General features: G+C 42.3%; 1 long non-coding RNA gene across 1 annotated transcript; it reads left to right on the top strand.

Annotated features, from left to right (window-relative positions):
• The first annotated feature begins 7,802 nt into the window (after nt 1–7,802).
• LOC129843663 (uncharacterized) lies at nt 7,803–24,978 on the top strand. The gene is made up of 2 exons (XR_008757870.1): nt 7,803–7,967; nt 19,132–24,978. It is a non-coding gene; the product is annotated as an uncharacterized LOC129843663 (long non-coding RNA).
• The last annotated feature ends 2,753 nt before the right edge of the window (nt 24,979–27,731 follow it).

Here is a 27,731-nt window from a genome sequence, read left to right as displayed (position 1 = left end):
GCATAAAATCACCACGCGCTATTGATGTAAAAGATTACTAGGTCTTTAAGAGTTTATTCGGAAGATAACAGCTCTATAGACATTATTTCGTGGTGCCCCAACTTTCTAGTTAATTACATTCACCTGATTAGCTTAATCAGGTAATATGAATTACAGAGAAATGATTTTATAGAATTGCATGTCATATCACTTAATCCGGCATAGCCAAAGACACAACACCGGTGTGAAATGGCAGGCTAGTTAGCGGTGTGTGCTATTATTTCAATCGGCGACGTCACTCGCTCTGAGACCTTGAAGTATTTGTTTGTTGGATTTTGTGGAGCGATAGGTAACGATGCTTCATGGGAGGCAGCAAGGAGAGGGACTGTTATAAAGGCATGAAATTGACTTCCTTGATTGTTTCTGTTCATTGATTGTGTGACTCACTGGGAGGGATGACATGACAACAAATGTGTTTTTCATGAGAAGATTTGAGACATATGTTGTTTCTCAGCGCTCGGTGCGTTGACAGTGCTGCTCTACTGAGCACCGTTGCAAATTGCAGAGCATCTTTCGTACCATAATGTAGGTTTGGAGACAATGTTTCAGCCAAATAGAAATATAAACTGAAATAAGCAAACAGAATGAACACCACACACACACACACACACACACACACACACACACACACACACACACACACACACACACACACACACACACACACACACACACACACACACACACCCACACACACACACACACACACACACACACACACACACACACACACACTGCTATTCAGTCTGGTTTGCTCCAGTGATCATCCACAGAGAAAAGTGAGCCTCATTTACATATAAAGGCATATAAAGGCTGAGGCATATGGAGTTCCTGTATTTACATGTATTGCAATAATAATGATGATGACAAAAGCAAATTAGAGCTAAATTAGATTTTGTGAGCTGTTATGGATCATGGTAATGTCACTTAATAGAATTTGCTCCCTACAAGAGGTCCAACGTGTCAGTTGATGTAAATTCCTGTCATGCATGCACACACACATTGTACGCTAGACGTATCACACTCACACTCTCTCACACGCACACACACACTTCTCATCCACTTAAAGAACAGGTGTTCACTACAACGGAAGGCCAGCCCAGAACAATTTGATTCAAAACATTCCATTATCTCTTTGTTCACATAACACTCATTATTTTTTAACTTACAAGAATACAGGCAGAGAATGTAGCCAATGTAACCTCTGCATAGAAAACTGACTCAGTGTTATAGTGTTATAGCCACCAACATTCTCATACAGTAATAGGGGTAGGGGCATGAGCCAGAGATAGTTTGGTTCAATCGAGGACATTTTGTACTCATATTGTACATCAAGCTATCAGCACGCTGACTGATTGGATGATAAATGTACTTCTTAATGTGATGTTATTGCTTCTTTCTTGGTAATCACCTTTGGATAATGACTTTGTGCATAATCATACGAGCAGCACAGTTGAGCAGTGAAAAGGTAAAATAGGGACCTTGTAGCAGTTGGAAGGATAGAAATGTTGCAGTTGAAGACAGGCAGAATCAAGTGCAAACGTAGTCTACAGTGCTTTTATTTCCCGATGAATCAGGTGGTCCAGACTTGCAAAAAACGATGATATCAAGCCTACATACTTCTCAAATCAACTTCATAATAAAAAAACACTTTAATGCCTTGGAGCAGGCAAACCTGTCTACTCCATTCGGACCCAGGAGGCTATAGGCCTAAGCCTCTCCTCCCAATTACCGAAATCAGTCCGCCAGACTGCGGCTTCTAAAGTTTATAATTTCCACTTTAAATGTTCAGACTTGATTTGCCCCAATGAAAAAAGCATTAACCCCTACACAAATGTCCATTTAATTATAATCCACATAATAATTCACATTTCCTGTTGTGAGAAACTGTTCAAATGAAGATCCTACATCTGTATATTGTCTTAGCCCCTCACTGGGACATACTCTCCACACAACTGGTATCATCCTCGCAGGAAAGCCAGGTCGGCCTATAGGAATGCGACTGTGCGAGCACTAAGCCAACGTCCGAACCTGACACATATGAAGGAGCTAACGCATTTGATGGAAATAAAATGAACTTCTACCTCGTGAGTCTAACAAATGTGCACTTTACAGACAGTGTGTTTAGAGCCTGAAATGTCGACAACGGTAGGCTATGGGCTGAAATGGTGGAACGCCAGCAATTATTTTAAGAGGTGATGGAATGTAGATTTAACAGAAATGATGTAAAACTTGGGGAAACATGAATAAATATTTATTATAGAAAAACAAAGCATTCTCAAAATTGGCAGAAATTTGGAGCGGGCGAGAAGCTTGGTGTGTTTTCACCACAGAAAAAAACAACAGGTTAACATTAACAGTTAGTTTTGGAACTCTTTAAAGCGGCAATCAGCAGTTGATACATACATTTTTTTTACTAAATGAATTATATGTACCCATTGATTATTGAAGAATATAAGTTAGAAATGCCTTGTGCTTAATTCAACTATCATACCCCATCAGAACCCAAAACATAAGCTTGCTTTAGTCCAATGCTTGTAAACAAAGTAAATATTAACAAACACTGGTTAAAACCTCAAAACATGGTTAAAACTATCATTTTGGATATCATGGATGATCAGTCCTGGCATCCTTAGCTCTGCCAATGAATTTGAGAGTGATTACATTTCTCCATCCCTATCCCTCAGCTTTTTATCGAAACAGTGGCGGGGAGGGCACTTTGTTTGTCTTTCAACTGCTGATTGACCCTTTTACACTCTGTCATGTCAAATCAAGCTTTATTTGTCACATGTGCCGAATACAACAAGTGTGGAACTCACCGTGAAATACGTACTTAGAAGCCCTTAACCAACAGTGCAGTTCAAGAAGAGTTAAGAAAATATATACCAAATAAACTAATGTAAAAATAATAAAAAGTAACACAGTAACATAAAAATAACGAGGCTATATACAGGGAGTACTGGTACCGAGTTACTGTGCAGGGGTACAGGTTAGTTGAGGTAATTTGTACATGTAGGTAGGGGTGAAGTGACTATGCATATATAATAAACAGCAAGTAGCAGCAGTGTACAAAACAAATGGGGGGGGGGGGTGGTATCAATGTAAATTGTCCGGTGCCATTTGATTAATTGTTCAGCAGTTTTATGGCTTGAGGGTAGAAGTTCCTAAGGAGCCTTTTGGTCTTAGACTTGGCGGTCCGGCACTGCTTGCTGTGCGGTAGCAGAGAAAACAGTCTATGACTTGGGTGACCGGAGTCACTGACAATTTCTGACACTGCCTATTATATAGGTCCTGGATTGCAGGAAGTTTGGCCCCAGTGATGTACTGGGCCGTACGCACTACCCTCTGTAGCACCTTACGGTCAGATGCCGAGCAGTTGCCATACCAGGCGGTGATGCAACCGGTCAAGATGCTCTCGATGGTGCAGCTGTAGAATTTTTTGAGGATCTGGGGACCCATGCCGAATCTTTTCAGCCTCCTTAGGGGGAAAAGGTTTTGTCGTGCCCTCTTCACGACTGTCTTGGTGTGTTTGGACCATGATAGATTGTTGGTGATGTGGACACTAAGGATCTTGAAACTCTCGACACGCTCAACTACAGCCCCGTCGATGTTAATGTGGGCCTGTTCGGCCCGCCTTTTCCTGTAGTCCACGATCATCTCCTTTGTCTTGCTCACATTGAGGGTGAGGTTGTTGTCCTGGCATCACACTGCAAGTTCTCGGACCTCCTCCCTATAGGCTGTCTCATCGTTGTCAGTGATGAGGCCTACCACTGTTGTGTCATCAGCAGACTTAATGATGGTGTTGGACTCGTGTTGGCCACGCAGTCATGGGTGAACAGGGAGTACAGGATGGGACTGAGTACACACCCCTGAGGGGCCCCAGTGTTGAGGATCAGCGTGGTAGATGTGTTGTTGCCTACCCTTACCACCTGGGGGTGGCCCATTAGGAAGTCCAGGATCCAGTTGCAGATAGAGGTGTTTAGTCCCAGGGTCCTTAGCTTAGTGATGAGCTTCGTGGGCACTATGGTGTTGAACGCTGAGCTGTAGTCAATCAACAGCATTCTCACATAGGTGTTCCTTTTGTCCAGGTGGAAAAGGGCAGTATGGAGTGTGATTGAGATTGTGTCATCTGTGGATCTGTTGGGGCAGTATGAGAATTGGAGTGGGTCTAGGGTATCCAGGAGGATGCTGTTAATGTGAACCATGACCAGCCTTTCAAAGCATTTCATTCCTACCGACGTGAGTGCTACGGGGCGGTAATCATTTAGGCAGGTTATCTTCGCTTCCTTGGGCATAGGGACTATGGTGGTCTGCTTGAAATATGTAGGTATTACAGACCCGGTCAGGAAGAGGTTGAAAATGTCAGTGAAGACACTTGCCAGTTGGTCCGCGCATACTTTGAGTACACGTCCTGGTATTCCGTCTGACCCCGCGGCTTTGTGAATGTTGACCTGTTTAAAGGTTTTGTTCACACCGGCTACTGAGAGCGTTATCACACAGTCAATCAGAACAGCTGGTGCTCTCATGCATGCTTCGGTGTTGCTTGCCTCGAAGCAAACATAAAAGGCATTTAGCTTGTCTGGTAGGCTCGTTGTCCGTAATAGTTTTCAAGCCCTGCCACATCTGACGAGCGTCAGAGCCGGTTTCAATCTTAATCCTGTGTTGACACTTTGTTTGTTTGATGGATTGTCTGAGGGCATAGCGCGATCTTTTTTTAAGCGTCCGAATTAGTCTCTCACTCCTTGAAAGCGGCAGCTCTAGCCTTTAGCTCGATGCGGATGCTGCCTGTAATCCATGGCTTCTGGTTGGGGACGACGTCGTCGACTCACTTATTTATGAAGCCGATGACTGAGGTGGTATACTTCTCAATGCCATTGAATGAATTCCAGAACATATTCCAGCCTGTGCTAGCAAAACAGTCCTGTAGCGTAGCATCCGCGTCATCTGACCACTTCCGTTTTGAGTGAGTCACTGGTACTTCCTGCTTTAGTTTTTGCTTGCAAGCAGGAATCAGGAGAAAAAAATGGTGGTCAGATTTGCCAAATGGAGTGCGGGGGAGATCTTTGTTTGCATTTGTTTGCATGTGTGTGGAGTAAAGGTGGTCTAGAGTTTTTTTTCCCTCTGGTTGCACAGGTGACATGCTGGTAAAAGTTTGGTAAAAGTGATTTAAGTTTGCCTGCATTAAAGTCCCTGGTCACTAGGAGTGCAACTTCTGGATGAGCAGTTCCTTGTTTGCTTATGGCCTTGTAGAGTTGTTTGAGTGCGTTATTAGTGGCAGCATCGGTCTGTGGTGGTAAATAGACGGCTATGAATAATATAGATGAGAACTCTCTTGGTAGATAGTGTGGTCTACAACTTATCATAAGGTACTTTACCTCAGGCGAGCAATACCTCGAGACTTCTTTAATATTAGACATCGCGCATGAGCTGTTATTGACAAAAAGACACCCACCCCCACCGCTCGTCTTACCAGAAGTAGCTTCTTATCTGTTCTGCCGGTGCATGGAAAATCCTGCCAGTTCTATATTATCCATGTTGTCGTTCAGCCACGACTTGGTGAAACATAATATATATTACATTTTTTAATATCCTGTTGGTAGGATAATGATAGGTCATCAATTTTATTTTCCAATGATTTCATGTTAGCCAGTAGAACCGATGGCTGTGGGAGTTCACTCGCTCGCGTGCAGATTCTCAGAAGGCAGCCAACCTGCACCCCGTCAAATGACATAGATTTGGGCCTGTTTCCGGGAAAGCAATATATCCTTTTCGTCAAACTCGTTAAAGGAAAAAGCTTCTTCCAGTTCGTGGTGAGTAATCGCTGTTCGGATATCCAGAAGTTATTTTCGGTCATAAGAGACAGTAGCAGCAACATTATGTACAAAATAAGTTACAAACAACCCAAAAATAGCACAATTATGTGTGTTCATAATCTATGAATCTTTAATAGGTTTCTTGCAATTACTAGAAAACAACTTCAAAAATAACAACCAATTTGACCAAGTTGTCATTTCAGTTCCATTTCTAGGATTTCTAAATTGGCATCATGAAAAGGACAGCCATTAACACCAACTTTGTTCAGCTTAGCAGACATCGTTAGCTACTGCCAATTAGGCAAAAACATCCAGTCAAATGTCTTTGAATCTCACCCAATTACTCTAGTCACAGACCCCCCGTTTCTTCTATTATATTTTGAAATATTAAATCGTAAAAAACAGATGTTAATAATTCATTTGCAGTGCCTTCAGAAAGTAGTCATCACTTACTTCACATTTTGTTGTGTTACAGCCTGAATTCAAAACGGATTACATATATTTGTTTCTCTCATCGATCTACACACAATACCCCATAACGACAAAGTGAAAACATGTTTTAATAAATGTATTAAATTAAATACAGAAATATATAATTTAGATAAGTATTCACACCCCTGAGTCAATACTTTGTAGAAGCATCTTTGGCAGTGATTACAGCTGCCTTATAGCTGTCTATAAGAGTCTTTCTGTGTAAGTCTCTGAAAGCTTTCCACACATGGATTGTGCAACATTTGAACATTCTTCTTCTTTAAAAAAAAAAAAAGTATTTTTTAATCTATGGCAAACTGGTTGTTGATCATTGCTAGACAACCATTTTCAGGTCTTGCCATAGTTTTTTAAAAGTAGATTTAAGTCAAAACTGTAACTTGGCCACTCAGGAACATTCACTTTCCTCTTGGTAAGCAACTCCAGTGTAGATTTGGCCTTGTGTTTTAGGTTATTGTCCTGCTGAAAGGTGAATTAATCTCCCAGTGTTTGATGGAAAGCAGACTGAACCAGGTTTTCCTTTAGGATTTTGCCTGTGCTTAGCAACATTATGTTTTTTTTTTATCCTGAAAAACTCCCCAGTCCTTAACGATTACAAGCATACCCATAACATTATGCAGCCACCACCATGCTTGGAAATATGGAGAGAGGTACTCAGTAATGTGTTGTATTGGACTTGTCCCAAACATAATACTTTGTATTCAGGACAAAAAGTTAATTGCTTTGCCACATTTTTTTTGCAGTATTGCTTTTGTGCCTTGTTGCAAACAGGCATGTTTTGGAATATGTTTTATTTTGTATAGGCTTCCTTCTTTTCACTCTGTCAATTACGTTAGTATTGTGGAGTAACTACAAGTTTGTTGATCCTATCACAGCCATTAAACTCTAACTGTTTTAAAGTCACCAATGGCCTCATGGTGAAATCCCTGAGTGATTTCTTTCCTCTCCATCAACTGAGTTAGGAAGGACACCTCTATCTTTGTAGTGACTGGGTGTATTGATACACCATGCAAAGTGTAATTAATAACTTCCCCATCCTCAAAGGGATATTCAATGTCTGCTTTTTTATGTTTACCCATCTACCAATAGGTGCCCTTCTTTGCGAGGCATTGGAAAATCTCCCTGGTCTTTGTGTTTGAATTTGTGTTTAAAAATCACTGCACCAATCCCCTTCCCTCATTTCACCGATCCCCTCCCCTCGTTTTACCGATCCCCTCGCCTCATTTCACTTTATACAGTATGTGTTTACCTTGTATGCTTTGGAAATCAATCAGAATTCTTCTAACTGTGGATATCTGATCTGTGATTCCTCAGCAAACTGTGGAGTTCTGAGATTTGTTGTCTCGTGCTTTTTATGTATGTTCTTTTTGTTATGTCATGTATGACGTGTGTAACTTTCTGAATCGTTCCATCAGTTGTTGATGTATGCTTCCATCTACCCTGATCTCCCCTCTACATGTGCCAGGGCTGGAGCAGTGTGCAGGTTGTGTGTGCCAGAGACCAGCGGCAGATGGGCCACATCTACAACAATCCCCACCACATCAAGCAAACAGGACGCAAAACTGAATCCAAGTCAACTTGCTACATAGCTCACAACATGGACAGAATAACGTTCATTGTCTTAGGGTGAGTACACATGCAGCTGTTACTGGGTGGTAGTGGGGGGTTGGGGAGTCCCAGGATACAGTGGTGGCTGGAGAGGAAGGGAGGTCAGGAAGGTCCATTGGGTGGAATGAGTTCTGGGGAAACAATCTGCTGTGACTGACCGGAAGATGATCAGGTCATACAAATGGGTTTAGAAACAAGATGTGTTTCTCTTGGATCGGACGGCAGCTTGTTGTGAGTGGATGAGTCACTGGGTAGGCCGATATTATGTGTAGATTGGCCAAGTGTTGAGATTGGATTGTGGGCTTGGCTCGACCTCTTTCCCTTTAGAAATTGAGGGCCCTGGCCTGGCTTGGGACAACTGCTTTGCAGAGAAATCCAAGAAAATGTATGGTTCCATCATGCTTTGTTCTAAAATACAACACAGAAATGAGGGGTGGGGATCGGTGAAATGAGGGGAAGGGATCAGTGAAATGAGGGGAGGGGATCGGTGAAATGAGGGGAGGGGATCGGTGAAATAACGGGGGTGGATAGGTGAAATGAGGGGATGGGATCGGTGAAATGAGAGGAGGGGATTGGTGAAATGAGAGGAGGGGTTTGGTGAAATGAGGCGAGGGGATCGGTGAAATGAAGGGAGAGGATTGGTGAAATGAGAGGAGAGGATCGGTGAATTGAGGGGAGGAGATTGCTGAAATTAGGGGATCTGTGAAATGAGGAAAAAGGATAGGTGAAATGACGGGATGGATAAGTGAAATGAGGCGAGGGGATTGGTGACATGAGGCGAGGGGATTGGTGACATGAGGCGAGGGGATCGGTGACATGAGGCGAGGGGATCGGTGACGTGAGGCGAGGGGATCGGTGACGTGAGGCGAGGGGATCGGTGACGTGAGGCGAGGGGATTGGAGACATGAGGGGATTGATGAAATTAGGGTATTGTGACATGAGGGGAGGGGATTGGTGAAATTAGTAAAAGGGATCGGTGAAATGAGGGGAGGGAATAGGTGAAATGAGGGGAGTGGATCGGTGAAATGAGGGGAGGGGATCGGTGACATGAGGGGAGGGGATCGGTGACATGAGGGGAGGGGATCGGTGAAATGAGGGGAAGGGATCGGTGAAATGAGGGCAAGGGATCGGTGAAATGAGGGGAGAGGATTGGTTAAATGAGGGGAGGGGATTTGTGAAATGAGGGGAAAGGATCAGTAAGATCAGGGGAGGGGATTCGGAAAATGACGCGGGTGGATAGGTGAAATGAGGGGAGGGGATTGGTAAAATGAGGGAAGGGGATCAGTAAAATGAGTTGAGGCATCGGTGAAATGAGGGGAGAGGATCGGTGAAATGAGGCGAGGAGATCAGTGAAATTAGGGTATTGGTGAAATGAGGGGATCGGTGAAATGAAGGGATCGGTGAAATGAGGGGAAAGGATCAGTGAAAAGAGGGATCTGTGTAATCAGGGGAGGGGAGGGGATCGGTGAAATGACGCAAGGGGATTGGGGAAATTACAGGGGTGGATCGTTGAAATGAGGGGAGTGGATAGGTGAAATGAGGGGAGCGGATAGGTGAAATGAGGGGAGTGGACAGGTGAAATGAGGGGAGTGGATAGTTGAAATGAGGGGAGTGGATAGTTGAAATGAGGGGAGTGGATAGTTGAAATGAGGGGAGTGGATAGTTGAAATGAGGGGAGTGGATAGTTGAAATGAGGGGAGTGGATAGTTGAAATGAGGGGAGTGGATAGTTGAAATGAGGGGAGTGGATAGTTGAAATGAGGGGAGTGGATAGTTGAAATGAGGGGAGTGGATAGTTGAAATGAGGGGAGTGGATAGTTGAAATGAGGGGAGTGGACAGGTGAAATGAGGGGAGTGGATAGGTGAAATGAGGGGAGTGGATAGGTGAAATGAGAGGATTGGATCGGTGAAATGAGTGGAAATGGCATGGGTCCCCAGATCCTCAAAAGGTTCTACAGCTGCACCATCGAGGGTATCCCGACCGGTTGCATCATAACCTGGTATGGCAACTGCTCGGCATCTGACCATAAGGCGCTACAGAGGGTAGTGCGAGCGGCCCAGTACATCACTGGGGCCAAGCTTACTGCCATCCAGTAAGCTTATTGTGTTACTTTTTATTATTACTTTATTTTAGTCTACTTGGTAAATCTTTCTTCTCTTCTTGAATTGCATTGTTGGTTAAGGGCTTGTAGTAAGCATTTCACAGTAAAGTCTACACTTGTTGTATTCAGCATATGTAACAAATAAAGTTTGATTTGATTTGAAATGATTGGTGAAATGAGAGGAGGGGTTCGGTGAAATGAGGCGAGGGGTTCGGTGAAATGAGACGAGGGGATCGGTGAAATGAGGCGAGCCGATTGGTGAAATTAGGGGATCGGTGAAATGAGGTGAGGGGATTGGTGAAATGAGGTGAGGGGATCAAATCAAATCAAATTTTATTTGTCACATACACATTGTTAGCAGATGTTAATGCGAGTGTAGCGAAATGCTTGTGCTTCTAGTTCCGACTATACAGTAATATCTAACAAGTAATCTAACCTAACAATTTCACAACAACTACCTTTACAAGTGTAAAGGAATGAATAAGAATATGTACATAAAAATATATGAATGAGTGATGGCCGAACGGTAGATGGTATAGAGTACAGTATATACATATAGATTAGTAATGTAGGGTATGTAAACATTATATAAAGTGGCATTGTTTAAAGTGGCTAGTGATACATTTATTACATCGGTGAAATGAGGCGAGGGGATCGGTGAAATGAGGCGAGGGGATCAGTGAAATGAGGTGAAGGGATCGGTGAAATGATGGGGAGGGGATTGGTGAAATGATGGGGAGGGCATTGGTGAATTGATGGAAGAGAATCTGTGAAATGAGGTGAAGGGATCGGTGAAATTATAGGGCTGGATAGGTTAAAAGAGGGGAGGGGATCGGTGAAATGAGGGGAGGGGATCGGTGACATAAGAGGAGGGGATCAGTGACATGAGGGGAGGGGATAGGTGAAATGAGGGGAGGGGATCTGTGAAATGAGGGACAGTCCATATTTCACACTCTAGTTCATGCTTTGTCTGCCTTATTACGCTAGGCTACTGTTTGCAGGTCTTAGCCAGGGAGGCAGTTCTTCCCCAAAAATGTTTTGCAGAGATGAAGAGGGAAACACATTTTCATCAGGTGGTTTGTTGTCCAGGCCAATTCAGAAATCTCTGACTGCCACAACCCCTAACGCAATGCCCCCCGTCCCTCTTTCTCTCTATCCCCTCTGCTTGTCTTACTGTTTGTAACAACAGGCATATAATTATTACAGCAGGAACATTCGAAAAGAACGTACATGTACAACAATCAGAATGTCAATGTATGTTGTATTGATTGTAGGAAGTAAAGTTTAGGTTAAAAGCTTTATTCTGACACCGTCCATCTACAGAGATTTATGTGTCTTTTTAAAGGTGTTACTGTCGGTGTTATGGCCATTAATCTGGTTCTGAAAGACACACACAGACATTTGTATAGTGTTCTTTCTTCCTGTTCGGCTCAGATCGAGCTGCTAATAAACTGCAAATTATTCACTGTCAGAGGAGTGTATTGCAGATCGGGAAGTTGACTTAATTTAAAGGTTGTGGTCTCCTGAGAGAAACATTGCCTCGTGACAGCGGAGTTCGTTTTCATCTAGCCTTACCTCCTGCTAATGGTATGACACTGTGACATACAGGCACACACATACAGGCACACACAAACACACACACTAATGGAAGAGAAACTGTGACAGCCTCTGACTCATAATAGTTTTTTCCCTGTCACTTCATTGTCACAAAGCACCTCTCGGCCTCTCTGTACAGTAAGTAGCTCCATTTTCCTCCAGCATCCCACTGCAGGCTGTAACACTGCCGCTCCACAAATGACAGGAAATACATTGTAGAAAACTCTTTTGTTTCTAAACTGTTTTTTTTTTGTAACTCTTTTTGTTCTTTCTCTGTGCGATCGTTTTTTGTTGTTGTTTCATTGTATTATTTTTCTATATTGAAAACGACCTTCCCAAGGGTTTCAATTTACATCATAATGAGTTCTGAAATAGGTAATGTGGTTTTATTAAGCGGAGGACTCCGAATCTGCAAGTTGACATTTATTTTAAACAATAACGTTCCATTTGCCAAATTTAAATAGAGAATCCGCTGAACCCCAAGTAATTGAAAGGGGGCTCAGTACACCCAGCAGTGAAATGGTGTCGCAACAGAGGCCTATTAATTTGCCCTTTTCTCCTCTGTCATCACTGGTCCACTGGGGAGTGATGAAGGAAGGATAGATTAAGAGGTGTTTCGACAGCTCCAGTGAAAGGCAGGAATGATTCTTATTATGGTGTGTTTGATGCTAGGTATGCAATGGGATTCATACGTAAAGTGAGCAGCTTCACATGTTCCTGTGTTCAGATAAGAAATTGTGTCTATGCACTTTATACTGTTCACTGTTCACTGCTTGAAACAAATAGCCATTAACATTTGAAGGGGCATCCACCCTGGGTTCACTAGTATATCTAGCAGAGACTTGTGAGTCACAAGAGACTTGTGAGTCAAGGGGTTCAATAGCTAGATCTCTGCTTTGGTTTTCAAGCTCAGTAAAAAAAACATTCACAGCAGCTCTAAATGTAATCCACTTGTGGAAGAAGGAGTGTGTGTCACAGAATATCCAGGGTTGGACACACACACACACACCTGTGGAAGGAGGTGTGTCACAACATATCTGGTTAATTACACAGAGTGGGCTCAGTGGCTGCTGGCTGCTTCTGATTCATATACTCTACAGAGGCAGGGGAGCTAAGTGTTTGTGACAGGACACCTGAGGAGTATAATTGGAAAATAATCAAACGGTAATTTTACTGCAATATTACTAGTGTAACAGAGTTTTTATTGGTGATTCCCCTTGCCACTCTATTGTCAGCCAACGTTTTTTGTTTGTTTTTGTTTAGTCTTGCCTCCACCTACTCAATATAGATTCTTACTGGCTGGTTTGTGTGGCTTGCTTACGAGGGGCGGTGTTTGAGTTAGAATCATCTCAGTCAACAAGCGTCAAACCAGCGGGAAGTTAATGGTTGCAAAGCAATGTACATCAAAAGTGATTTTTATACTCCTCATTGCAGATCGGAATGCACAAGTTATATCAATTTTGTTATTAACATTGGCGGATTATTATACATGAGATGTGGTGTTTCTTTTGCGGTGCATTTCGTTGAATATAATTTCAGCTAATGCTGGTTATTCAATGTGTCTGGGGGGGGTCAGGTCTTTTCTACAGCGTGTGCAGAGAGTAGGATGATTATCTGTGGCGGCTGCATTGCTATGTGCTAGCTGTGCTGTTTCCTATTAGGCGCATTGTTTAAATTATTATTATTATATTGTGCATTGCATGTATTCCTGTTCTAAACTTGTATTATTTTTGGTAACTATGGTTACCCCAGTCAACAACTCCAAACCAGCGCGCATGCAAAGCGTAGGATGAGGATCTGTGGTGGCTCCATTGGATTAAGTGCTATCCGTGCTGTTTTCTATCAGGTAGTAAACTGTGCTACATGCTGGAGTCCTTGTCGATGATTGTTCACAACACAAGAAGACCACTGTTCCACTGTTATCGTAAAGAAATAGCTGTATCCTGAGTTTGTGCCTCCTCTTCGCCTGAAGGAAGTCTTGGCTCAACAAAAAAAAAGTCAGCCTCACATGGCCTAGTGCTTGACCTGGTTTGACCTTAAAGAGCTTGTGACATTGTACTCAAAACCAAATATCTATGGAAGCATGCTAACAGTAAACAGCCAATAATGGAACATCCGTGTTCAACCATGTTTGGCCCACAGATTGGGTTAAGTGTTGAATAACTTGACAGATTGTTAATACAGTTTTTTGACTGCCCAAATATCCATGTAGCTGGTAATGCTGTCCCTTTTAGAGTTAATGTTCATTTTTCGTAGGGCTGTAGTTAATTTTTATCCATAATATACCAGTGACCCAGAAGTGTCTGAGGATATCAAAGATGAGAGGACCTTTTAAGGGTGCAGATCAAACGCCAAGCCTCTTAGCCATCCCCATCCTCTTTCCAATGAACTTTTAAACCAACCAACCAGTGACTGAGAAGATCTGACACACTTACAGTACTTCCCACTCCGTCATATGATAATTGTGTGTGCGTGCGTAGCGATTAAGATGTCACACAGCGTCCAAGTCTCTCAAAAACCAAAAATATAATTCAAGTGAAAGCAAATCTTGGTCTATTATCCTAACCTAAGACCTGGCGCAGAGCAAAGGGTCTGGGTCAAACAAGCAGCCTCTTTTTGAAGTGTCAGATAAATTAGGGCGTGTAAGGGAGTATGCGCGGGGGTATTGTAATGAAATGAGCCTTTGCGATTAGCCTAGCCTCTGTTTCTTTTTGAGGTCAGAGGTATAGGCTTGTGGAATACCAAAAGAAAGTCACATCATACTAACATCCCTGGTACACCAATCCACTATGGAACGGAATTGTAAAAGTTCCCTTTTCACTCGTAAATCGTGACATGGGGTGTCTCTATGTTTGTTGGCTGACCACTTGGCTTGTCCTGTTGACAGCATGACAGTAACCCTATAGCAAGTCTGAGGTGTACTGTGTCGGTGTCATGTTGTGTCACATGGCCTGTATATAGCATGGGAGAACGACTGCCCCCTCTCATTGAAGCCATGAAAGTTCAAGGCCGACCACGGTATTGAGAGCAATGTTAGCAGAAAAAAGATCCCCCATTATACACAAACTATATCAACCTTGTTGAAAACGACCCTTTTTTGTGACTACAGTATATTAGTTAATAATTACGTTCACTCTTAATTACTTTTTAATTCAGTTTTACTTTGATTCAGTCAAACTTGCTATCCATGTTAGTCTCATCCATTGCAACAGTTGGAAGTATAACAATTAACATGTTGTTATGGTGTTGGTTTGTTTCATATCTAATAACACTTTTCCATATTAATTACCCATAATGCAGCTTGACATCTAATTATCTCATTGCCTAGGAGGAAAATAAAAAAAATTCTTGTCTGACCTTAGTTATTTATACCTAATGTTGCCCCAGGCAACCTCTGGTGTCAGGTTCATGCACACACATCTGAACCAGTTTTCATTCTGAGCAGTTGCCAAGTTTCCTATATCAGCTAGGAAAAGCTTGCATCAATTTGCATTAGATTTAGTTTATTTTGCCTGTAGTTAAAGTAGGTAGACTCATAATTGCCTGATGTAGGCTACTACGTTGTACTACAAAGAAATACTCTTTATGCCTGATTATGGCAGCACACACACTTCATGCTTTACACACGAAGACAAGCATATAACATACTAACAGACACTACGTACTCACATACAGGCACATTTTCACAAATCTTCAACAATACCAGGCGCTGTCAGTAGGTGACAGGTGAAAGACGTGGGCCAATCAGACACCTCTACACCCATCTACATCACAGCATTCCTACAGATCTAAAGGTGTGTTTATGTAGCTTGGTCCCAGATGCTCCTGGTGTTGGTGGTCTTGCATTCCATGGTTTGTAGTGTACTGTATGCCGCCTGGTTGCTTGGCAGCTGCTGAGCTGAGTGGAGAATGACAGTGAAGTACGGAACCGCTCTTCGTTGTGTCCTGTCTGCTGACTGAGCCGATATCTAATGCATCAGATGTGGGGAATAGAAGAATTGGATTTACTAGGTCTATACTGTAGTGATGTCTCCATTCAGATCAGACGCCATGTGTCATCAAACAGTAGAGAGCAGAGGCACATATATTACAGTGAGCAAACGATGGGATGGAATAATATATATATAATACATTTATTTAACCTTTAATTAGCCACGTCGGTATCGTTGAGATGAAAATTGCTTTTTCAAGAGAGACCTGGATACAATTTTGCTAATAAGATGGATGGTACTATCAATTTCTTAGATGTATCGATATTCCTTAATCAGAAGGGATGTGAAAGAAGACGTTCTGTGCTTGAAGGACTGGTGTGTGTATCAGAGGTACTGGTTTGTGTATCAGAGAGGGACCATAGGGAGCTAGTGTTTGAAGGACATGAGGAGGAAGCTGCTGTAGCAGTCAGATATCAGTGTCCTCACTAAGGGGACTCAGTATTGTGTTGTGAAAAACTCGATCCGAAGATATGGCAGAGACTATTTAAAGTCTAAGGGGGATCATAGCTATTTTATTTTAGGACCCTTTTAGGTTAAAAAAATATATATATTTCAAAATGATTTGATAAAATATTGAATTAGGCCTTTACTACTAGCCCAGAGAAACGCACATTCATAAATAGCAAAAAAAAGTAACAAATAAAAATAAATAATAAGAATCAAGGTTTTGAAGTGTTTGTCCTGTTTAGGAGATAAAATAAATCTCAGGAACAGTTATTTTATACAGCAACAGTTCCAGAACACAATGGTCTTGTGTTAGGGTGCAGACATAACAGGAGTCTATGAAATGCCTAACATCAGAACAGAGCATAAACCTTAAGACGTTTCAACAGCTCACCCCAATTCTGCCACCACAATTCCCCCTTTGATGCCATGAAAACCATAATCATCACCATACACAATATATCTGAGCTGTCAGACAGAACTTAAAACGTTCTGGAAAAAGGACATTTTCATTTGACACTAAAAGGGGTAGTCTGAATGGAACTCCTGAACGGTAACTTAATAATAATAATCTGGGGAAAAGGGAGGTTCATAGGGATCGGGGTCATTTCGATGACAGTAGGTACTATCATCTCTGATAGGGCAATCTGGGTGAAAGGATGAAACAGTGGCCAGATCCGTCAGGTCATTTTAAGCTGAGTTCTGTGGTCATGACCATCTGGTGGGGAGGGGATACTGCTCTTTTCACACAATCTCCTCACCAAGGTCGTCAGGCATGAGAACAGAGAACAATAGCAGAAGGAATCCAACCAGTACCAGGAGACATTGCAACACAAGAGTTCCAATGTTCCCAAAGGCTAGCTTTCACATATGCAAACAGAACCCAACCCCACTCGTTATCTCGCTTTGCCACAGTATCAACCATCTGTCTGATAGTGGCAAATGACTCAGCAAAACCCATAGAGGACTCTGGAATATAAGTACAGCATTCTTAACCAGCTACCGTACAGGTGCCTCCCTTAGATGCTAGGAGAATATCCAAAGCCAATCTGCTCTGTAAGACCATAGTACGCATAGCCACAAGTTCAGCAGTAAATTATTCAATAGCAGTAGCATTGCCCATTATTTGCTAGTTCTCTAATGGAATCAAGTGCAACTGTCAAGACATAATTAGGGATTAATGCAGAGAAAAAAAAAAAAAATTGCAGGACAAGATGCAATGGTCCTCCTATACAAGTTGGAGAAAGGGTGATTTGTGGGTGTTGGGATAGTACGCACAGCAGGAACAACATAGTTAGCATAGCATGATCCTGACCAATTTTTAGGCAGATAATAGGAGGCGTTCCCCCCACATATACATAGTTCCACTTACTGAGGACATACACTGACATTCAAAAGTTCAAAAGTTTGGAGGAAATTGGCTCCAATTAAGCGCCGTCCACGGGGTATAGCATGGTGTTCCAAAATGGAGTGATAGCCTTCTTTCTTCAAGATCCCTTTTACCCTCTACAAATCTTTCATTTTACCACCACCAAAGCACCCCCAGACCATCATATTGCCTCCACCATGATTGACAGATGGCGACAAGCACACCTCCAGCATCTTTTCATTTTTTTCTGCGTCTCACGAATGTTCTTCTTTGTGATCCGAACACCTTAAACTTAGATTTGTCTGTCCATAACACTTTTTTCCAATCTTCCTCTGTCCAGTGTGTGTTTTTTGCCTATCTTAATCTTTTATTTTTATTGGCCAGTCTGAAATATAGCTTTTTCTTTGCAACTCTGCCTAGAAGGCCAGCATCCCGGAGTCGCCTCTTCACTGTTGACGTTGAGACTGGTGTTTTGCGGGTACTATTTATTGAAGCTGCCATTTGAGGACTATTGAGGCGTCTGTTTCTCAAACTAGACACTCTAATGTACATGTCCTTTTGCTCAGTTGTGCGCTGGGGCCTCCCACTCCCCTTTCTATTCTGGTTAGGGCCAGTTTGCACTGTTCTGTGAAGGGAGTAGTACACATCGTTCTATGAGATCTTCAGTTTCTTGGAAATTTCTCGCATGGAATAGCTTTCTTTTTTCAGAACAAGAATAGACTGACGAGTTTCAGAAGAAAGGTCTTTGTTTCTGGCCATTTTGAGCCTGTAATCAAACCCACAAATGCTGATGCTCCAGATACTCAAGTCTAAAGAAGGTCAGTTTTATTGCTTCTTTAATCAGGACAACGGTTTTCAGCTGTGCTAACATAATTGCAAAAGGGTTTTCTAATGATCAATTAGCCTTTTAAAATGATACACTTGGATTAGCTAACACAACGTACCATTGGAACACAGGAGTGATGGTTGCTGATAATGAGCCTCTTTACGCCTATGTAGATATTCCATACAAAATCTGCCGTTTCCAGCTACAATAGTAATTTACAACATTAACAATGTCTACACTGTATTTTTGATCAATTTGTTGTTATTTTATTGGACAGAAAATGTGATTTTCTTTCAAAAACAAGGACATTTCTTCCCCAAATTTCTTCCCCAAATTTTTGAACGGTAGTATACGTTTAGCATACACACTGACATTCTTAAGTTTTTAATGTATTCCTAATGACATGTTAGGGTGGAATGTTCCATTTCTCAACAGGAAGGGCAGGGTTATGTTATTGTAGACAGAAAGGTTATACTTACAATGACTTTCCCCCAACTGGAGACCAGTTCCATTTGCTATATAACACATAACCTGGGGGAGAGTAGACAAGGGTGATGGGTTGCTTGGGCAGAGAGGTGTGTTTATTAAAATCTTCTCGTATAAAACACCTCATCCTCCACCCAATCAAGCATGGTTACCTGCTTTGGTTACCTGCTTTGGTCCACATCAATATTTGATAAGCACCGAGGGGTATAGCTCGTAATGGCATAGTCTCAGCACTGTCTAGTAACAATCCACAAACCTAACAATCTGATACATTCTGTAGTACAGAGACATTACTAGCTAAATGTAAGAAAGTGTTTGACCTGGGGGAAACCCCATCATGTTCATGTCCTCTTTTTTTCCCTCTTCAGGTCTGTGGGGTCATCAGAGTCCAGGCAGGTTTCATATGTACTCTTCTTGGCTCCACCCTGTGGAAGCCGGGCCTTGGAGCGGAGAGGTCGGGGAGAGGTTACTAGCACTTTCACCTGCCTCGAAGTCTGCTTCCACCCAGAGGATGCCCACAGACACAATAGCTACGAGTCCCAGGATGAGCAGAGTGCCCCTCCTTTGTTGCAGGAGTAACATCTTCTTCCTGCTCTGCTACTTGCTTGCAGTGGGAGGCGTGGATCCAGGTGTCTTTTCCTAAGCACTTTACCGCTGTTGGGGTGGTGAGGGCGATCTGATGTGGTCCGTTCCACCTGTGTTTTAAGGGTTCTTTACCTCTGTTGTGCCTCCTGACCATTACCCAATCTCCAGACTGGAGATCGTGATGGGGACGGTCATCTGGGGGAGTCTGGGCATCAGAGACCTGTGAGTGAACAGCTCGGATACAGTTAGTCAGAGAGCTATACAGTACTTCATCATAGTGTCTTCCAACAGATGCAGATCTGGGAGAGCACATGGAGGGGATGCTGGGGTTCTCATAGGCCTTGCCAAATCAATTTGCATATTTTACTAATGGGCCCCAGGGGACTGGTAGTCAAGACAAGGAAGTGGGTACTCGTCCTCCTGCATTGTGTTCTTGGCAAATCGGTGCAGGTAGTACATTTTCTGCATACACTGACCATTCACTTTTTGGACACATGACTCACACTGTGATACATGCTTCCAAGGTAACCCAACAGTGTCGGTGACGAATCGTAAAACCCTCCCCATATGTAGCCAACAGAGTAGGAAATTGATATAATTGGTTACAGTAATCAACCACTGATTAGAGTAGCTTGTTGTTGGCTGGAGTACACAACAGGCCTTTCTCTCTCAACCCTGGGAGGAAACCCTCCCTAACCAGGGAGCTCAATGGATTCTTACAAACATTGAATTAGTTTCAGAAACCACCTGCAGGATGACATTTCTATGAGGGCATAGGAATGTGTAGGAATAGCTTTGCTTTACTGCCCCACTACATTTCTTCAGAAGGATTTTAAAAAAAAATAAACTCCTCAGAATAACAAATAACATTTGAATTACAACCCTTGACAACTCATAAGGAAATCATTTTATCCCATGAAGGAAAAGTCAAATAGACTAGAGACAGGATTTTATCACACCACTCATGCACTATTGGTGAGTAGCTCACCCGACAGTGGCAGCGCCCTGTCTCTCTCCATCTCGCCTGTCCGAATCAGAATAAGAGCTATTGATGAATCACTTTGTAATTATCAACGTGTACATATTATATTTATATTTATAGCACCTAAACAGGCCAAATCATCATCATCATCATCTCCATATGCTGAAAGAGGATGAGGAAAATCATAGGGACATTGTAATTGAAAGTGTTCCAGTGATTTAATGTATTTAAATTCTTGACGAAGGTTCTGATATCTTGACGATTATATTTTTCGGCGGAAGCTATGCCAATCTTTGTCTGAGACTTTTATTCCCAAACCTTTTTAGACAGTCATGCAGTGCTTTCAACCTTATCTTTATCAAATGATCCGTAAGGGGACCACTCTGAACGTCTCTGAGAACGTCTACCCCACTTACGTACGTCTACGTGTGGGTGCACAAGTTGTTTTTTTTTTACATTCGCCCGGATCAGCACTTTCACTGCTGATTTTGGAGGGTTTATCTCCCATGATTTCTAATTGTCTTCTTACTCTTGTATTATTACACCAAATCTCTAGTAACCCATACACATCTAGTAACCCACACACACCTAGTAACCCATACACATATACACACATACAATTCGATCTTTCTTTATCCAACTACGTCTCTTAACAGACACAATTCTATCCGACCACTGGTCTATCCCTTCCTCTCTATACTCAACCTGTCCTATTACCAACCAAACTATTAGTCAGATTTCTGTAATTACCTTCCGCTTTCTCCGCTCATGCAGGCAAACCAATTCCTACTACCTTATAGTCAAAACGATATATATATATATATTCAATTGTAGGCCAACCAATTCCTACAGATAGATAATTCGACTGTTTACTTTCTTGTAGGCTATCCAATCCCAGCTAATAATGTTAAAAACTGTATATTTGACCAACTTCATTAGACATAATCAATCCTTCTCACCTCCTTAACCCTCTGTGTACAAATCGATTGTATATACAGTATATACTGACGCAACAGTATTCACCTGCAAGTGTAGAGAAACCAATCCCTATTTATATACTGATCCAACAGTATTCACGTGATTGTAGGAAAACCAATCCCTACTATTGGAGACACCCCTGTGCTCCCATTGGTCAATGGTATTCAGCCAGATTCATTATTATAGGGAAATAGTTCTGCCAAATTGAACCCCTAAATGTTGTGGATGAGGAGGACAGGCGATCTTTCACTGTTAAGGCTCGGCTGGAAAACAGACAGCCCCTGGGAGATGTTTGAATAAGGTCTCTTATCTTTTTTTAGTTGTGGCCAGATGGATGTCTGGGTCCAAGTCGAGCGAAACGGGCCACTTCCGTGTCACAGCACCGAATGTTGTGGAAAGCTCGATCTAAAGGTTAGGCAGAGACTAATTTAAAGTATGATAGTGAATCTTTAATACAACAGCTGCAAGGTAGATCCCTCTAATCTCATTTATGGAAGGAGCTCAAAGAGGAAATGGTTACCTCATATAGTGGGAGGTGATAAAGCAATCATGTTGTTTACACAAGTTATTTATACACGAAACAGTTCCGGAACACATTGTTTTAGGGTGTAGACATAACAGAAGTCTATGAAATGCATAACATCACAGTTCAACGTAGAACAGAGCAGAAACCTTGAGAAGTTACAACAGCTCACCCAAATAGGAATAGACCCAGAGCATCCACTCCCCTCTCTGCAACTGATGCCTTCCCATACTTTTATACTCTTTTTACATTACCGGGCCAATCTGAGCTGTACCTTGCTGACTTGGATATTTTCTTTTCACATTGTCCTTTACAGATTGGCTTCAGAAATGATGGTGGATTACGTAACCAGGCTAGCGCAGTACAGCTTGGCACAGTAGTTTGAAAAGTGTATTTGTCCAATTGGCAGCTGTTCCAGAATCTTGAACACGTATAAAACCAACACTCAGGGCTCAAAGCGATAGTGGAAATACTGAAGCAGCTCACAGGGGAATGCACTTTGGCTTGTCAGGGAGTGTTTTTGCTAATGAGTGACTGAATTTAATCCCATCTCATAATAACACACCGCAGAGCATCATGAGAGGTGCAATCTTTAATAATCTTTAATAATTTGACTAATATACCCATGATTCGATTCTGAAAAGGCCTTGTGTTGACATGTCGAGACCCAAATTCTAAGTCTGTTATACGGTTATGCTGATCACGGCAGTTTATTGAATATTATGTACATATACACAGATCATAGATTTGGCGACTTTACATTTTGTACGTCCTTTGCATTTATGTCTTAGTAACCCCCTGCAAATCTCTAATGCATTCATCTTTTTCATACCAATTTTATTTTCACGCTTGAAAAAAGTTTCAAAAGTACTTTCATGGAGGCGATGGGGAAAAAACAAGCAAATGCAGATTTGACTTTAAAGGGAAAGACTAAAACAACCAAAAAGAACACAAGACATACACTTTGTCTAGACTAGATCAAGGAGGAACAGAGAAGAAGGTTTAGTTTAAATCAATACCAGTAGACATGGGACTAACTCACTCAGCCACTGAGAAAGGCTACAGGCAGAGCAATCAATGTCAGAGTATGGCTCTGCTCTCACACATAAATCAAATCAAATTTAATTGGTCACATACACATATTTAGCAGAGGTTATTGCGGGTATAGCAAAATGCTTGTGTTCCTAGCTCCAACAGTGCAGTAGTATCTAACAATTCACAGCAGTATACACAAATCTAAAAGTAAAATAATGGAATTAAGAAATATATAAATATTAGATTGAGCATTGTCGGAGTGGAAATTACTAAAATACTGTAGAATAGAATACAGTATATACATATGAGATGAGTAAAGCAGTATATAAACATTATTAAAGTGACTAGTGTTCCATTATTAAAGTGGGCAGTGATTCCATGTATATGTATATAATGCAGCAGCCTCTAATGTGCAAGGTTGAGTAACCGGGTGGAAGCCGGATAGTGATATCTATTTAACAGTCTGATGGCCTTGAGATAGAAGCTGTTTTTCAGTCTCTCAGTCCCAGCTTTAATGCACCTGTACTGACTTCGCCTTCTGGATGATAGCTGGGTGAAAAGGCTCGGGTGGTTGATGTCCTTGATTATCTTTTTGGCCTTCCTGTGACATTGGGTGCTGTATGTGTCCTGGAAGGCAGGTAGTTTGCCCCCGGTGATGGACAGACCGCACCACCTTCCCAGAGCCCAGCGGTTGCGAGTGATGCAGTTGCCGTACTAGGCGGTGATACAGCCCGACATTATGCTCTCAATTATGCATCTGTTAAAGTTTGAAGGTTTTAGGGACCAAGCCAAATTTCTTCAGCCTCCTGAAGTTGAAGAGGCGCTGTTGCGCCTTCTTCACCACACTGGCTGTGTGGGTGGACCATTTCAGATCGTCAGTGATGTGTACGCCGAGGAATTTGAAGCTTTCCACCTTCTCCACTGTGGACCCGTCGATGTGGATAGGGGTGTGCTCCCTCTGCTATTTCCTGAGGCCCACTATCAGCTCCTTTGTTTTGTTTGACGTCGAGTGAGAGGTTATTTCCCTGGCACCGCTCTCCCAGGGCCCTTACCTCCTCCAAGTAGGCGGTCCCGTCATTGGTGGTAATCAAGCCTACTGTTGTGTCATCTGCAAACTTGGTGATTGAGTTGGAGGCGTGTGTGGCCACGCAGTCGTGTGTGAACAGGGAGTACAGGAGGAGGCTGAGCACACACCCTTGTGGGGCCCCTGTGTTTAGGATCAGCGAAGTGGAGGTTTTGTTTCCTACCTTCATCACATAGGGGCAGCCCATCACGAAGTCCAGGACCCAGTTGCACAGGGCGGGGTTCAGAACCAGGGCCCTGAGCTTAATGAGGAGCTTGGAGGGTAGTATGGTGTTGACTGCTGAGCTATAGTCAATGAACAGCATTCTTACATAGGTATTCCCTCTTGTCCAGATGGAATAGGGCAGTGTACAGTGCGATGGTGATTGCATCGTTTGTGGATCTATTGGGGCGGTAAGCAAATTGAAGTGGGTCTAGGGTGTCAGGTGAGGTGATATGATCCTTGACTAGTCTCTCAAAGCACTTCATGATGACAGAATTGAGTGCTACGGGGCGATAGTCATTCAGTTCCATTACCTTTGCTATCTTGGGTACAGGAAACAATGGTGGACATCTTGAAGCATGTGAGGACAGCAGACTGGGATAGGGAGAGATTGAATATGTCCGCAAACACTCCAACCAGCTTATCTGCATGCTCTGAGGATGTGACTAGGGATGCCTTGCGAGGGTTAACATGCTTGAATGTCTTACTCACGTCGGCCACCATACCTTTTCACAACACAACTGATTGGCTCAAACCCATTAAGAAGGAAAAAATTCCACAAAATATATTTTATCAAGGCACACCTGTTAATTGAAATGCATTCCAGGTGACTACCTCATGAATCTGGTTGAGAGAATGCCAAGAGTCTGCGAAGCTGTCATCAAGGCAAAGAGTGGCTACTTTGAAGAATCTAAAATATATTTTGATCTGTTTAACAATGTTTGGGCTACTACATGAATCCATATGTTTTATTGCATAGTGTTGATGTCTTTACTTTTATCCTACAATGTAGAAATAGTCAAAATAAAGAAAAACCCTTGAATGAGTAGGTGTGTCCAAACTTTTGACTGGTACTATATGTCTCGTGTATGAGCCGTTGAATTGTAACTCCACTTTGTCTCTGTACTGACTTTCTGCCTGTTTGATTGTATAGTGGAGGGAATAACTACACTGTTTTTATTCAGCCATATTCCCAGTCCCCTTGCCAGGGTTAAATGAGGTGGTTTGCGCTTTCAGTTTCAGCCACCATCTTGGGTAGGTTTTAATAGTCACAGTGGGTACAACATCTCCTGTACACTTCCTGATGGATGAACTCAGCCACCATATGCGTGTATTCATCAATGTTATTCTCAGAAGCTACCCGGAACATATCCCAGTCCGCGTGATCAAAACAATCTTGAAGCATGGATTCCGATTGGTCAGACCAGCATTGAATACACCTTAGCACGGATACTTCCTGTTTGAGTTTCTGCCTATAGGAAGGGAGGAGCAAAATGGAGTCGTGATCAAATTTGCCAAGGGGAGGGCCTTGTAGGCTTTTCGAAAATTTGAGTAGCAGTGGTCCAATGTTTTTCCAGAGCGAGTACTACATTCAATGTGATGGTAGAACTTCAGTAGCATTTTCCTTAAATTTGCTTTCTTAAAATCCCCAACTACAATAAATGCACCCTCAGGATATGTGGTTTCCAGTTTGCATAAAGTCCAGTGTAGTTCTTTGAGGGCCGTCGTGTATCGGCTTGAGGGGGAATATACACGCCTGTGACTATAACCGAAGAGAATTCTCTTGGGAGGTAATAAGGTCAGCATTTGATTGTGAGGTATTCTAGGTTGGGTGAACAAAAGGACTTGAGTTTCTATATGTTATCACAATCACACAATGAGTAGTTCATCATGAAACATACACTTTCTTCTTCTCAGAGAGTTCTTTATTCCTGTCTGTGCGATGTACTGACAACCCAACTGGCTGTATGGACGGGGACAGTATATCCAGAGAGAGCCATGTTTCCGTGAAACAGATTGTTACAATCCCTGATGTCTCTCTAGAAGAAGATCCTCGCCCTGAGCTCGTCTACTTTATTATTCAGAGACTGAACATTATCGAGTAATATACTCGGAAGCGGGGGATGGTGTGTACGCCTCCTGAGTCGGGCTAGAAGTTCACTCCGAATACCTCTTCTCTGCCGGCTTTGTTTTGGAGCAACCTCTGGAATAAGTTAAATTGCCCTGGGGGGTATGAACAAAGGATCCAATTCGGGAAAGTCGTATTCCTGGTCGTAATGCTGGTGAGTTACCACCGCTCTGATATCCAAAAGTTCTGTCCGGCTGTATGTAATAACACAAAAGAAATTGGGCTAATAATGTAAGATATAACACAGACAAAAAAAAATACTGCCAAGTTGCTTAGGAGCTAGAAGCAAAGCTGCCATGTCTGTCAGCTCCATCTTAGAAATACACTTTAAGCTTAGAAATTGATAAGAAAGAACACAGCTCTCCCTTATTTTCAGGGAAAACAGCTTTAGGTTAAGAAGATGTTTCAAAGTAGGCATGAGTTGCCACCACAAACATTGTAAGAAACATATTTGTTCCATTGGCAACCCTGCACACCTCAATGTAATACATTTCTATGCTCAAATTGAAGTTGATTTAGAAATGTGCACACTCAAATTGAAGTTGATATTGTCGAAAGCAATCATCCCAATTTGGGCCCGGTTTCCCAAAAGCATCTTAAAGCTAAATTAACCTTTAGAACCTTTGTAGTAGCATTGTTAAATCTCAGAGCTGTTTCCCCAAAACATCGTTATAACATTGCACTTGAAAACACTCGTAATCGAATGCCTGATTCACCCAGAAGCACTCCGTTACGTTGAGCCGGATGTCATTCATTTGAATGAGGACCATCCCCAACGGAATGAAAATGCAATGCCCCCTTCCGGTTGAAGACTCTATTGCGAGACAGACACCGCTTACTTTGAATTTTTCTAAACTCTGCGTCTTCTTCAGTCTGGCCAGAGTCCGTTGAAGAAGTGGAAGTTACCAAACCACAGAACAAAATGAAAATGTGTAGTATTAGAGGATGGGTTTATGGGATAACTATGTATGGTAAAAATAATAAACATTGGCTGTCATGCCAAATATACTTTCTGAAACATTTTTGTTTATTGTGATGGTAATGTTTGTTTTTGATGAGAATTATTAGGTAGAGGTCGCTAAGTGGTATCTTCAACCTAGTCTAGCCTTGAGACACTTGAGATATGGATTGTGTATGTGTGCCATTCAGCGGGTGAATGAGCAAGTCAAAAGATTTAAGTGCCTTTGAACAGGGTAAGGTAAGTACAGTACTGTAGGTGCCAGGCTCAACGGTTTGTGTCAAGAACTGCAACGCTGCTGTGTTTTTCATGCTCATGAGTATCACGTATCAAGAATGGTCCACCACCCAAAGGACATCCAGCCAACTTGACACAACTGTAGGAAGCATCGGAGTCAACATGGGCAGCATACCTGTGGAATTAAATATTAGGAAGGTGTTTAATATTTTGTATTTTGCAATCTCCCTAAAAGAAATGCGTAGGTGGTAATATCTCCCTAGGAGCTGATCCGTTATCAGTATTGTGAAATAATTATAATGTTAAGGAAATATTTGAATGAAGGAAGGTGATCCAGGACCTGCGCTCCCTTTCTTTCGATCCTGTCAGTATAAATGCACTTAGCGACTGCTCTTACTGCGGGTCATTTTGGGAAATGCATGTTACATCTTCGGCCGTTGTAAGAAAGAAGCATTGTTAAAACACTCATAAACCTA

Source organism: Salvelinus fontinalis, chromosome 3, assembly GCF_029448725.1.
Source record: "Salvelinus fontinalis isolate EN_2023a chromosome 3, ASM2944872v1, whole genome shotgun sequence".
NCBI lineage: Eukaryota > Metazoa > Chordata > Actinopteri > Salmoniformes > Salmonidae > Salvelinus > Salvelinus fontinalis.
Note: the sequence above shows the minus strand (reverse complement) of the source record. Positions and strands in the feature narration are given on the sequence as shown.